The 13,689-nt window shown below is 43.2% G+C and overlaps 1 protein-coding gene across 5 annotated transcripts in view; it reads right to left on the minus strand.

Moving 5' to 3' along the window:
• LOC147456546 (protein ZINC INDUCED FACILITATOR-LIKE 1-like) overlaps window positions 1-13,689 on the minus strand; it is a 238,449-nt gene that overhangs the window by 67,089 nt on the left and 157,671 nt on the right. The gene's annotated exons all lie outside the window — the stretch shown is intronic.

Raw genomic sequence — 13,689 nt, forward strand, 5'->3', positions numbered from 1 at the left:
GAAAACTTCAAAGTGTAAAGCCTGCATGTCCACTATACGACTAATATACCTAGATGATTCCAAGATAAGCCAAATTCTCCTTTAAAAGGAAAGTGCAGGGTATAGACTCATCGTAGCCATCCACACGACAATATAGCCATCAGCTCCAGCATACATAGTATCAACTGTAGTTGATAGGGCATACGCACCACAAAAGATAGAAAGAATTATCACAATATCAACTAATCATAACTTGAACGAACTTCACAAGTGAAAAGTTTGCATGTCCGACATGCAGCTAAAAATATACCTAGATGAATCCAAAATAAGCCCAAATTCATCTTAAAGGGAAAGGGAAAGGTATAGACTCATGGTAGTCATCCACAAGACAATATGACCATCAGCTCCATCATGCACAGAATCAACTAAATACTACAACATTCCCACTAATGTCAGCAATGCCCAATAGTGGGTGTAGAACTAGGTACTCAATCACTTCAAGATGCCATACCTAAACCTTTGAACTCATATGTCTTTTTCAATTTGAAATAGGCACCAGACACAAAAGAAGGAAAGCAGCATCGCATCGATAACAATGAGCTCAACACTGAAGTCCGTCTTAGTGGGAGTAAATGGACAAAAAACCAGTACCACAAAGCATCTACTTGGGTCATTAGAAACTCTATACTATTGACGAGGAAAGTAGCAAGTTGAAGAGCGCAAAAAAAGCACGTCAACTATCCTGGCACAATCAGATAGAGGTTGCACTGGAGAACAAGAAGTATGGTAGCCACCTAGAGACAGCACTTGAGAGACAATAGTGCCACGATGTAGAAAAGCAAAGATCCACAATTTCTTAGGACTGCAGCACAAAATGACGATGAAGCTCTAGGATGACGCAATGCCTATCTCTAGAGTCCCGCTAGGATGGCACAATACTTGCCTCGAGCCTGTCTAGCTCTACATCTGGAGGGTGAGCCTGCATGTCATTAACGTGTTGGAGTTCCTTGAGTCCCAACTCATGAGTCTCAACAGCTATGTCCGCTTGGATGATGGCTTCTTCTGCACACTCGAGGTTGAAGCCAGGCAAATGGGAGGAACAGGGGCAGGTGGTGGATGACAAGAGTAAAGGGTACACAGAATGTGGAGGCCCAACACATTGTCATCATTGGTATAACTAGATGCAACGCAATACTGCATTGGGTGGGACTTCAACATGCTTGAGGACCCTTCGGATAGGATTGGGAGCAACCATGCTACTATACAGTTGGCTGCTTGGGAGCGCCTATGTATCGTTTTCTACGCCACTGACCACATCTGTGACATGGGCAGTTCAATAGGCATTTTGGCAGGGACTTCCTTTTCGGACCATGCGCCAGTGATTCTTACTTTGTCGAATAGACAGCGGAGTGGCAATATCACGCTATGCATTCCATAGATTTGCTCCATGAGTCGGAAGCCCGGTTGGATGCGGCCCGAGAGGAGAAGCAGCTACGGCAGGGCATTCCTGCCTTACGGCGGTTGTAGGAGCATCACCTAGGTAGAACCTGGATGGAGGAGCAGATGGGGCAAGCTCGGCAAGAGTTGATCAGCGGGCACCACGAGTTTGTCTGCTACCGTCGAGCATCTCAATGGACTCCGGTGGGAGACGGTATTACTGGTGAATTTTTTGAGATGGTGGATCATCGTCATGCGCACACGAGTGTTTGCCAATTGAAAAGACCGGAAGGGTCTATTGCCAGCGAGCCTGATGATATGCGCGCAGTTGCTATTGACTTTTACCGTGGGTTACTTTCAACCGAGAGCCACAGTCATAGCGCAAGGATGCTTGCAGAGAGAAAGTATGGGTGCAGATGCTTTGCTTAGTCACTAAGGAGTGCGCCAGAGACTTGAGAGACTACTCCTGCCGGAGGAGCTTCAAGAGGCTCTCAGGGCACTTCCCGTGGTAGTTGCCCAAGGAAGGATGGTTTGACTCCCTGATTTTTCTTGGAGTATTGGGAGGTTCTTGGTTGAGAGTTATGTAGTACATACAAGCATATTCTGCACACTAAGGAGATGCCAGATAGCATGAGTGAGAGTTTGATTTTTCTTATCCCCAAGGAAGGGGGCTCTTTGGACGAGATTCGATTGTGGCCACCAATCACCATTCTCAACTCAGCCTACAAAATTCTAGCGAAGGCTTTGAGCTCTTAGCTCCTTGAGAGCATCATTCATGAGACACATACGGGTTTTGTCAAGGAGCGTAGTATCCTTTGACAACACATTCACCTTTTGGGAGGCAACTGCTCTCGCCTTCCTCCGAGGAGAGGATCTTGTGTTGCTCCTTCTCAACTTTGAGAAGGCTTATGACAAAGTTGACCGACACTTCCTTGAGGGCACGATGCGTCAGATGGGCTTTTCAGATGCAAGGATTAGAGGGGTGTCTGCTCAATACAAGCGTATGCATAATCAGGTGTTGTTGGCAGGGGGACGAAGGGGACGGTTCATGCTCACACAGTCAGTACGACAAGGCTACCCTCTTGCCCCCTTCCGTTTCCTGTTAGGTGCAGCGGAATGGAAATGGTGAAGATCTAGTTTTACACTTCCACAAAATCCTTCAACAACTAAACCACAATCAAGAACCTCACTGCCCTCAACTACACCACCTAGCCACATACACACATACGAAAGGTAACTCACCTAATCATGCCTGATTCCTACGAAACTTAAGGAACACCATCCCCTCACTACGATACACCTGTCCCTAAGCTTCTACACTCAAAATCCTCATTCAAAACCCATCTGCGGAAAACGCGTAGGATGACAGAGCCGAATTTTGAAAGTGCCCGAAACTGAAATTTATGAGTACCTATGCGTAGCTTATGTCGCCACGATTCTATAGACTACTAGCACGCAGAAAACAGACATCGTTTGATACACTTACGGCCACAAATAGCTCGTAGATGCGTCGACGTGTGTGCTTCGTCTCGCGGGGAATGCTTGGTGTTGTCGCGTAGCTCTCCTCGAGCCTACCGCAATGGTGCAGTCGGATCTCCAATGTGTTGAGCGAGCCGGGCGTTGCGAGAGGATGAAGCTCACGCTCACTCTCTTTCTCTCTCACACAGTAGACGGCAGCGCTAAAACTTGATTATGAAAAAAGTCTTCTTTACAAAATGACCTAGGTACCTTATATACTAAGGCTACCTTAGGTTTAACCAAAAATGGGGTTGAAAGGGTCAAATGGCTTTGTATTTACAATCTGGAAGTGCCATTGCACCCCGGCTTCTGAAACTAGAATAACTACTCATTACAAATGACGTTTATATCCATAATCCGCAGCATTTCATAACTCGCAAAAGATAAGACTTTGGTACGAAACTTGAGTTATGTTGTGTTGTTGACCCAGCGGTCAACATTCCCTCCTTTTGTCGATGGCGATGTGGTCTTTGTTGTCGTTTTGTTGTTGGAAAGAAAGTATAGGCTATAGCCTTTGCAGTAGCTTGTCTTGTTCGTCCAATCCGATGTACATAGTCTTCTCATGATTCAGGAAAATCATAATTGATGACGAACCTATGTCTTTCACATCCACGCTCCGAGCTGCAACATTTGTTTCCGTCATTATATGTCTACTGCCAGATCTAAATTCAAAAAGAACCCAATGTCGTTTAACTTGACTCTTATCATCATGGAGAGAGAAAGCTCCATCCATCACTTGCTCCAGCAAATATGTCAATTCGGAGTATTTGTGATTCTCATAAACAACTTCTACAATCTGTAGAATTGAGTGATTGGCTTTCTGATCTTGTGAGGCAATGACAACTTTGTATGATTTATGTTGTGATGTTGACCTAGCGGTCAACACTTTGCTGTTGTTTTGGCTTCATCTGTTGCACTGCTTATATCTTTGTCGAACCACAACAAGAACTATGATCCATTAGAGCGGATATCTATCATTGTAACCATTCATCTTTTGAGATCCTCTGATTACTTTTATGTATGCTCTTCTTCATTGGGGACTTCTTTGTTCCTGTGCAATCATGTTGTTAGTGTTGTCTGCAGCTTTGTCATTGTAGGCCATTCTTCGACTCGCCATTGAGGAGAAGTATGTTATGATCTGAAATTGGTGCTCCAATTCATTTGTCATTTGATTTGAGTAGCATTTCCTTATTGTTGATGTAGAAGGAATATGTACAAGAGGATGGTGATAGGTGTCTTTAGATTAGGGTCTAAAACCTATATGACCAAAGGGAAAAACCCGGTGGGAAAAAAATGCCTTTGGTATATGCTCTTATTGGAGTTGAGTAGTTGAACGTGAAGTACATGTTCATGAAAGGTGAGTGCTTGGGTGAAACACGGAAAGAGTGCCTGATGCAAGTGCCAATTATGGGACACTCTATATGCATATGAGAAATTTGTCAACAAAAGCATGCAATGTGAAAGAAGGAGATGATGGGTGTTTCGAGGAATAAATATAGCACATGTGACACCAAAAGATGTTTCAATAGCTTCCATCTTTCCAAGAAGGGTTTTCGATGTAGAAGTTTCTCCACTCGTATCTCACTGTGCTCAGTACGTGAGTGTCTTTTGGACCTTCTCCTTCAATTCACCAGACTTAAGTACTTAGACTTCGACTCTTTTGCTCACCTATACCAGCATGAGCGTCACAACGTACATATGCTCAACTCTTCCAGCTTGAGCAGTACATAGAATAGCTAAGACGCTTAGACCACAGAGAATATTACTTGAAGCTTTGGGACTAACACCTCACTCATTTTGTGGCGTAGCTACTCGACTCTGACTTGTATGACTTGTCGGTTGCCTGTTGACACTGCTTTGTGACAAGTTCTTCGGCTATTGTAGTGGCTTCTGAGACATACTTCGGGAAGTTTCACCGTTTTCTTGTACCTTCTTCTCTTTGTAGTGCTCAGGCCTCTCGTCAGTCTTTTCTTCATGTGGATAATGGATTTTTTTTATTTTTTTCTTAATAATAAACAAAGAAAATCTTAAAACAACTGAACAAAAGAAAAATCATTCAAATAGAAATCTAAATGCTATGTACACTATACACATGTCCCTAGGGGCTCATATATGGACTTTGTCCCCATACTCCTCTGTAACACTACTATGAGGGCATATACTCTCAATTTCGTCAAAAAATTATCACAATAAAACGCAAAAATTTAATGCATCTCACAAAACATTGCCCTCTAATAGTCATAATGTTAGGTCCGCATTCAGAATGCCTCCCCCCTTCCTATTTGGATTCATCCTTTACGACAGGGTATCGCAGAGGGTATGTGTTGTGCTTGGGCAATTAAAAGTTGTGCCTATGCAGGCCTTGTAATGTAGCCCTATTATGCATACACAGTCAATGCATGGAAAAGATTTATGTTGTGCAAGATGTGGGTATAAGCAATTTGCTTATTGGCATTTGTTGGCGAGGCTTACTATTCTAAGCAATGTAATGGTCTTTGAAGCTCCTGTATCGTTGCTTGATTGAGGTGACTTGCTCTCTTCTAACTATACTGTAATCGTAGGAAGAATTGTAAGAATTCAAGCGGCGATGCACTGACATCAGTTTTGTTGTTCTTCTTTGGGACCCATTTCTTTGCGATTATTGGCTGTTTTGTTGCTGGTTGTCGTTTGGGAACCCATACTTACCCGTGCTTCGTTTGTGTTTGAAGAGACTCCTTTGGGATCCACCTTTTTGTTGTGTGAGTCGACAGCGGTCTTTGCTTCAGCCCTTGTACGCTTGGTTGGTGACGGGACTCAGGCTTTGAAAGTTGATACTGTGGTTGTTTTGGAATCCAAATGAATTCCTGACTTTTTTGTGCTTGAATTAACTTCTTTGGAGCCCAAACCTGAGTTGTGAAAGCTTCCGACTTTGTGATATTCTTACCCGTTCGTGCACGCTTTCCTTGCTTTTGTTTTGGTGTTGGATCTTGTGATTTGTCATTAGAGATCTTTGTCTTCTTGATCCATATCTGTTTTTGGCTGATCTGGCTTTTTGGTATCCAGATTTGTCGAGCTTTTTGGCTTTGACTTGTTGTCCTGTTCTTTTGACATGTCATGGTTGTTGTTGAAGGGGTTGGTGATAGTGATGGCCTGAGTTGATGATAGGGTATGTCGTAAGATTCATCACTATCGCTACTATCCTCAGCAAGGTTGACTTCTTGTACTTTCCCTTGATATTTGGTTGGTAGTGGAAAGTTACTGTCTGTTTGCTCGTGGGTGGTAGTTTCTTGGAGGACTTTTCTAGCCCATTGATTAGAGCATTGTTAGCTCGTTGCTCTGGTCGTATTCCTCCTAGCTGAGTCTTTGCATCCTTATTAGGAGCCCTGTATGAGGATGCTTGTGGTGGTTGTGTCTTCATTGAGGACTTTGGAATCCACTTTTGATGCACTTTATTCGTGTAGCAATGACATTGATTCTTGGGTCGTTGATCTTCTTGAAGCTCGAAGTGTTCTACAGAGTCATAGAACTCGTCGTCTTCTTCATCTTTTGATTCTCCACATTTATTTGTTTGCTCCTTATTTCGAGAGCTTGTTGATGTCTGGTTCTCTTCGTTTTCCTGGATTACACTCACTGCAAAATAAGGAACGACATCATAGCCATTTTCATCACAAAACTTTGTTGTGGGAGCATCCTCCACGGCGCACACGTCCAGAGTAGCCAAGATGTGTTCCCATCCAAAAGGCTCTAACTCTTCTTCAGGAAATGGTTCTGGGATATAGTCCATATCCTCTATAACCCGCTCTAGGATACATTTCTCACGTTTCAAGCTACCACATTGTGAAGCTCCACACATCCACAGGTCTTTAGGCTTACCTAACTAAGCTGGAAGTTCTGATCCTGCTACTGTGGCGGAATCAAACTCCTCAATTGGTGTTCTCGTCACATCCCTATAGCTATGGTCCCTCAAGTTTACCTTTGTTATGGTTTCCATATGTCTCAGGTATATATTGCATAGTTACTGGGGAACGCCCCCTAGCCCCCGTTCCGGCGTTCCGGGGGACAGTTCCCTTCCCGAACGTTCCGGAACGTCCCGGAATGTCTGACGTTCCGGGTGGCCAATGCAAACCGGAACGGCCGTTCCGGAACGGCCGTTCCGGAACGTTCCGAAACGCCCCCGGACCGTTCCGGAATGCCTCTGGAACGGCAAACGGCTACAAACAAATTTGGCAAAAATAGAAAAAATTGAAGTAAATGTTTGGGCTTCTTTTGAAAGTGTGCAAGGCCTCAAGGACTCATAAAATGCACCCCCCTCCCCCTTTCTCTTCACAAGCTAATCCTCAAGGCTCAAGCTCTCTCCCTCTCACTCTCAAGATCTCTCCCTCTCAAGACTCACTCTCTCAAGGCTCAAGGCTTCAAGCCTTCAAGCTCTCTTCCTCTCCCTCCCACTCTCTCAAATCTCTCCCTCTCCATCTCACTCTCTCTCTCTCTCTCTCTCTCTCTCTCTCTCTCTCTCTCTCATCATCTAGTCATAGCAAGGTTGAATGGTCTTCAAAACGAGTTTTTTGTGAGTATTAGAGTCAAAGCACTCTAATACTCCTTGTATTTAAACACAAGGAGCTAAAAATTGCACTATTTGGGTGTTTTTTATACCTCCCGTTCCGGACCCCTAGCCGTTCCCCGTTTCCGCGGGGATCCCGTTGCCGTTCCCGTTCCACGTTCCGGGTAACTATGATATACGGTCATAACCCCAATCTTGGACCATTTTCAATTGTCGCATGAATGGTCTTCCCAAAATGATTTCATAGTTGTTCTTATTGCCAAAGTCAACAACAGCAAAAGTGTGTTCATATTCAATGCCATAAGAAGTAACAAGTACTTTTTCTAGCAGTCCTAGGGGCTTTTCCTTGTGTCCGTCTGCAAGCTGCAGGGTCATTCGTGTGGATCTCAAGGCAGGTTTTTCCCATTTTTTCCAAACCTCTTTGGTTGCAATGGCCACACCAACTCCACTGTCAAGGATTGCCATGGTTTTTACACCATTGAATTCCACAGGAAGGGTGGTGTTTCCATCTTCTCCCTCGTAATACTCGCCTACCTTGTTTAATGGAACTGGCCTAGTATTTAGTTGAGGCATTTCAAGCTCTTTGATGCCTTCCTCGATTTGAGTCATTGGGGTTTTTACACCAAATTTCTCTAGACATTTACCCACATTAGCCCACATGTTTGGTCTTATTCTGAGCAACTCGGCTAACATTATTGTACACGTGACTGGGGTAGATAGAATATCTACTAGCCCCTTTGAATTGATGGCCTTGTTGGGAGACAGTCTCTGTGATGGGAGTGCAACCACATCTGACTTGGTCTCGTACTCTCCCATGTAGGACGGTAGTGTTCTTAGCGAATGGGGTTGACTATCCATAGATTGTACAGATCCTTTGTCGCACCAACACGATTGCACATCTAGATTCATTTGAGATCCAGTCTCAAATTCCTCTATTGGTGGTAGAAACACTCCTCGTTCATCACCAGTCTTGTCTACTCGTCTTCTTAGGTCATCGGCTTCATTGACCTCTCTGACTTGTTTCCACAATTCGTCAAGACCATCTATCTCTTTACAATCCTCAGGTATAGCTTGGTGAAATCCCTCGGAAGAGTTATCCGTGGTATTCAGTACTATCCTTGGTTCTAATGCTGGTTCTTTGAGGTTTGGTCTGTGCTCATGACTAGATTCTGGCTCTTTTAGTTCCTGGTTTGGTGGGATTACTTGTGTTGGCATGACGCGGATCACATCCTCAGCTTTTGCAACTGGTGGTTCTAGTAAAGATTGGGCTATTTGAATCATTTTCTTGCACATTTCCAATCTTTGCTTTTCTAATTCCGCATAGGGATATGTCATCCACCTCTGTTCTTGGGTTTGGTTTTTTTTTAGCCTCGCATCATAGGCTTTCAAGAGGGCATCTAATGTCTCATTAACCTTCTCTGCCAACACAGATCCTCCTGAACTAGCACTTCTCGGTTTCTCATCCGTGGATGGTTCTTCTAGAGGTTTAACCATCTCTGTAAGAGAAGGTGCCTCCTTTTCCTCATTTTGTTTTATCTTCTCCTCAGCTTCGGTAAGCTTCTTAGCTAGGGATTTTTGCTCTCGTTCCCTGCCTGCTCTCATCCTAGTCTTTCTAGCTTTCCAACTATTTCGTTTGCTCTTGGTTTTTTGACTAGGTGCGTCTGTCTTTGGTCCATCATCTGTCTTTGGACTCTTGACACTTTCCGTGTTCTTTGTCTCTGGATTCTCATCAGCTTTCTTTTGAGCTTGTGCTCTCGTAACCACTTGAACTGGTACAACATTTTCATTTTCTGAGCTACTAGGGAGCTGAACAATCCCTGATACATTTGTCGTGATTTTCTTGATTTGGTTTGGTTTTTTCGGGCAATCGGGGATCAAGTGAGTGATGCCACACTCAAGACAATAGGCATTTACTTCAGTGATCTCCGTATGAGGACATTGTTTGACCAACTGGTTGTCACGACTTTTGTGACAATCTATCTCTGGTTGAGGAGATTCTTTTAGCATTTCCTCTTGGCTATAAGCAAGATTTGACCTAGATAAGCCGCTATTTGCAATCAATCGCAATGTCCTTTCGTCCATTTCATACCTTCTTTCTTTCGACTGAAACCCAGGAGGTGGAGGTTGTACCGGCCTCACCACTCCATGTGTTTCTCTCACCTTTTGTTGCTCCAAAGGGTAGTACTCACTTTGGTTGCTATACCACATTGTAGCTGGTACTAGTGTTGGTTTATTTGATGCTTCCATCATTGGCATGTATCTCATGTCTACCGGCATTCTAGCACCTGGCAACGGAGGTTGTTGTCCTAAGACAAGCTGTGGCCTTAAAACTCCTGCTGGTCCTGGCGCATTCTCCGTAATGTATCTAGGTGGAGTAGGTGCTTCTGGAACAGGTTGTACATACCTCTCCCTAGCATTTTCCATGCTATAATAGCACTCTTTCCCCGTATGGTTCGTCCATTTTCTCTCAATTTCACACCACTTTGGCTCTCCCGAATCAGACCTTACAAGAGGAATCAACCTCTTGACCAAGTCGTCAATAAGCTTTTCTTGATCAATAGGTGCCGTTGGCTTGGCAATGGACTCACTTATTTGTGAAACAGTGCTGAGAGGATGTGTCATCTCCTTGACTCTTTAAGTCCTTTTCTTTGTATGCCTCACAATTATTCACTAGATAAAGAGCTTCTTTGATCAACTCGTTTAGCGTCATTCTCCTTATCATTTGCAGATTCTTCTGAAGGCCCGCATGTCTCATTCCCTGGTTAAAGATCAGCATTAGTCGTGCTTGCGTAGGTAATTCCGCTCTCGGACAAAGCTTAACATATCTCTTGAGCCGTAATGATGCTTTGCGTACTGATTCATTCTCTTTTTGTTTGAATCTATGGATTTGCGAGACCGTGTTGTGAGCAATGCCTTTTGGCAAGAATTCTTCAATAAACTCCTCAAACAGCTCATCTAGGGTCTCAAAATCCCATTTTTCCACCGAGTCGAACCATGTAGCGGCATCATCTTCTAGAGTCAATCCAAATCCCGCAAACTGTGTCGCAAAATCTGAAACTTCCTCTACTCTAATCACTCTTCTAAAAGCCGCTACGTGATCTCTCGGATCTTTATCTCCGGAGTATTTTCTGTTTACCCATTTCTGGACTTGGGATGGTCTAACTCGTCGATTGTCTACAAGTCTAACCAGAGACTCTCCCAATCCTTCTCTCGTTATCGCTCTTGAAGGGAATTCTGGTGGCTCTCTTCTTGGAATTCCTATAGGAATTCTTGTGTTTGGTGGAGGCATTTGTGATCCTTCATTGACCAAATATCCTCCTCTTTCTAGAACAGTGTGTGGATTTGTGCTTTCTGCAACTCTGTATTCTCGTCCATACTTGTCGACAACTATAGATCTCCATTGACAGTCGACTCCGTATGTGTAGACATATAAGAGCTTGTAATCCGTTATCTCTTCTAGGTATGGATCTAAGCACCTATAAAGATTGACCTCATTGTCGTCAATGTATCTATATAGTCCTTCACTCTCATGACCAATCATCCAAACTCTCTCAACAAGATAGGTCTTTATCAATTGCAAGTTTGGAAGATCCATTGTGGGAGGATATTCCTCTATCGTAGGGATCTCCAAGCTTGTGTAAGCTGCGTTTGAATCTAGGGTAGACATGATTTCTGGGCTTAAGAGCTTTTGCTTGGTTCAAGTAGACTTATTCCACTATGTTCAAGTGCTTTGGTTAGGGAAAAGTCAAAACTATGTCCAAAACCGCAACCGTTTCGTCACAATTCTTGCAAATTGTTGCTTTTAGACACCCCTGACTTCCGGATGAATTTTCAGGCCTCAAACGATGTTTTTTTCAAGTTTTTCTCTAAGATCTGTAGAGCCGCTCTCAGGCTATGTTCTGATATAAAAACTTTTCCGATCCGATACCGTTTGTGAAAGTTATGGACAAAACAGCGAAATGCAGTGAAATCCAAATTCAATTTTGAAAAAATATTTGGGATCTCTGTGACACTGTGAACACTTCTGTATGGTCAAAAGTACAGTCGGACCTTAAAACTGGCCTGGAGACATCCTACGCGTAGGATGTCTTTTTGCTCAGAATTTAACAAAATTTGGTCCAGAGACTCCCCTTGAGTCCAGCAACACAATGGTATGCTCAGATTTTAATTTGGACCTAAAAATGGCCTTGAGACATCATACGCGTAGGATGTTTTTTTGCTCAGAATGACTTGAAATTTTCACCCCAGCTTCTCCTTGATGTGCTGATCACAGTGGTGTGCTCATAGGTTGGTTTGGAGTCCTAAATCAAGCTGGAGACATACTACGCGTAGGATGTCTTTTTGCTCTGTTTCAGCTCAAACTTGCACTGTAGCTTCCCCTTGATGTGCTAAACTCACAGCTATTTTTACTTTTTGATTCTGACACCTATAGGTTGGTCAAATGATCAAGAATCTGTTTCAAAAGCCTAATGTCTGTTTTGATGAATTCCTGAGTCAAATCAACTCCAATTTGGACCAAAATTGACTAGGAGGCTTGCCTAAGGCTATATGACAGAATGGTATGGTCACAATAGAATTCTGGTTTCAGAATTATGTAGTAGACATCCTACGCGTAGAATGTCTAATTGCTCAGAATTACCCCAAATTTGAACCACAGACTCTCCTTAAGGTGCTGATCACAGTGGTATGCTCAAAATTAAGTTTGGAGTGCAAAATCACACATATAACATCCTACACGTAGGATGTCTTTTTGGTCTGTTTGACCCCAGACTTGTCCCACAGCTTCCCCTTGATGTCAGTAACCCAATGGTATGCTTAGATTTTGGTTTGGATTTCAAAAGTCCCAAATTTTAGCTGTTCTTGCTTTTTTCAGTCAAAATGCTAAAGTCCGCTCAATCTTCCCTTTCACTGACCCAAATGAGATGAAATTTATCACATACACTCAAAACATCATGTATAACATGCACATGAAGTCACCCTATGGTTTGGTCTCAAAATTAAGCTTTGGACACAATTTGGGTAGAATGTCTGGCAATTCTCGTCTTTACTTTGATCTGTCAAAATTTGGTCAAATTTCCACTTTCCAGGTGAAAATAGGATAAAACCTACCTTCTGAACATACAAGTTAACTCAGAATTTCAAAATTTCCGCCAGATCACCCTGTAGACATCCTACGCGTAGGATGTCTACTGCTGATTTTTTGAGACTAAAGTGTCCCTGATGCTTCCTTATGCTCTCAGCAAGTGCAAGTATGCTTCACAATTGCAAAAACATGCAAAAATCACTCAATTTAAGCCTTTTCTGAAATTTTGCGTTTTTTGACTCCGCCTTTTGGCTTTTGGTCAACAAAAATAGGGAAAAACACTCAAGTCAATATGTTACTAGAGTAAAACCTACCGTCTGAACCCACTGGTGCAGTCAGAATTTTCAAATTTGGTCTCTAGAACCCCCTTGAGACATCCTACGCGTAGGATGTCTGTGTTTACAGAAATGCAGGTTTTCTTCACAGAACCCTTGCATATGCTGTTTTATATACACAGCATCAGTCAGTCATACAAAAATGTCCACAAAAGCTTGTTTGATGCATTTTTACCCTCAAAAGCACACTTTTTCGTGATTTCAAATGCAATCAAGCACTTTAGCAAATAATTCAGTGTTGAATAGCTCTAGATTAGAATCAGATCACTTACCTAAAGCTACTCCTACAAATCATATGGGGTTTTGCATCTATGAGTAGAAAAACGCTTCACTGCCACACACGGACTAATAAACGCTTTTATCACCACACAAATCACTCGACCACCAACAACTACTCTAATCCACAGATCCTAACTAACCTATCTAGTCGCAGACCCTCGGCAAGACACACGCTTCCTGGCTATCCACTTGATCGCGGAATATCCTCTTCCGGATCCACTTAAGAAAAACGCTTTCTTTAGCCGAAACCAAATCAAGCAACCATCACACGAGTGTTAGTAGGAAACCTACTTAGGTCCTTGTGTCCCCGGCAGCGGCGCCAATGTTGGACGGGAAGTTACTCGCACACCCATGAAGTGCATGCAAACACTACCTAGATCAACATAATGTCAATCGCGGACACAGATGACACGATAGGCACACAGAGGAAATCTCTTAAGCTTGTCAGGCTGAGACCATCCTACACATTCAACACTCGGAAAGGCCAACTAAACCACAATCAAGAACCTCACTGCTCTCAA

The sequence above is a fragment of the Adiantum capillus-veneris genome, chromosome 6 (genome assembly GCF_014529385.1).
Source record: "Adiantum capillus-veneris isolate H3 chromosome 6, ASM1452938v2, whole genome shotgun sequence".
Taxonomy (NCBI): domain Eukaryota; kingdom Viridiplantae; phylum Streptophyta; class Polypodiopsida; order Polypodiales; family Pteridaceae; genus Adiantum; species Adiantum capillus-veneris.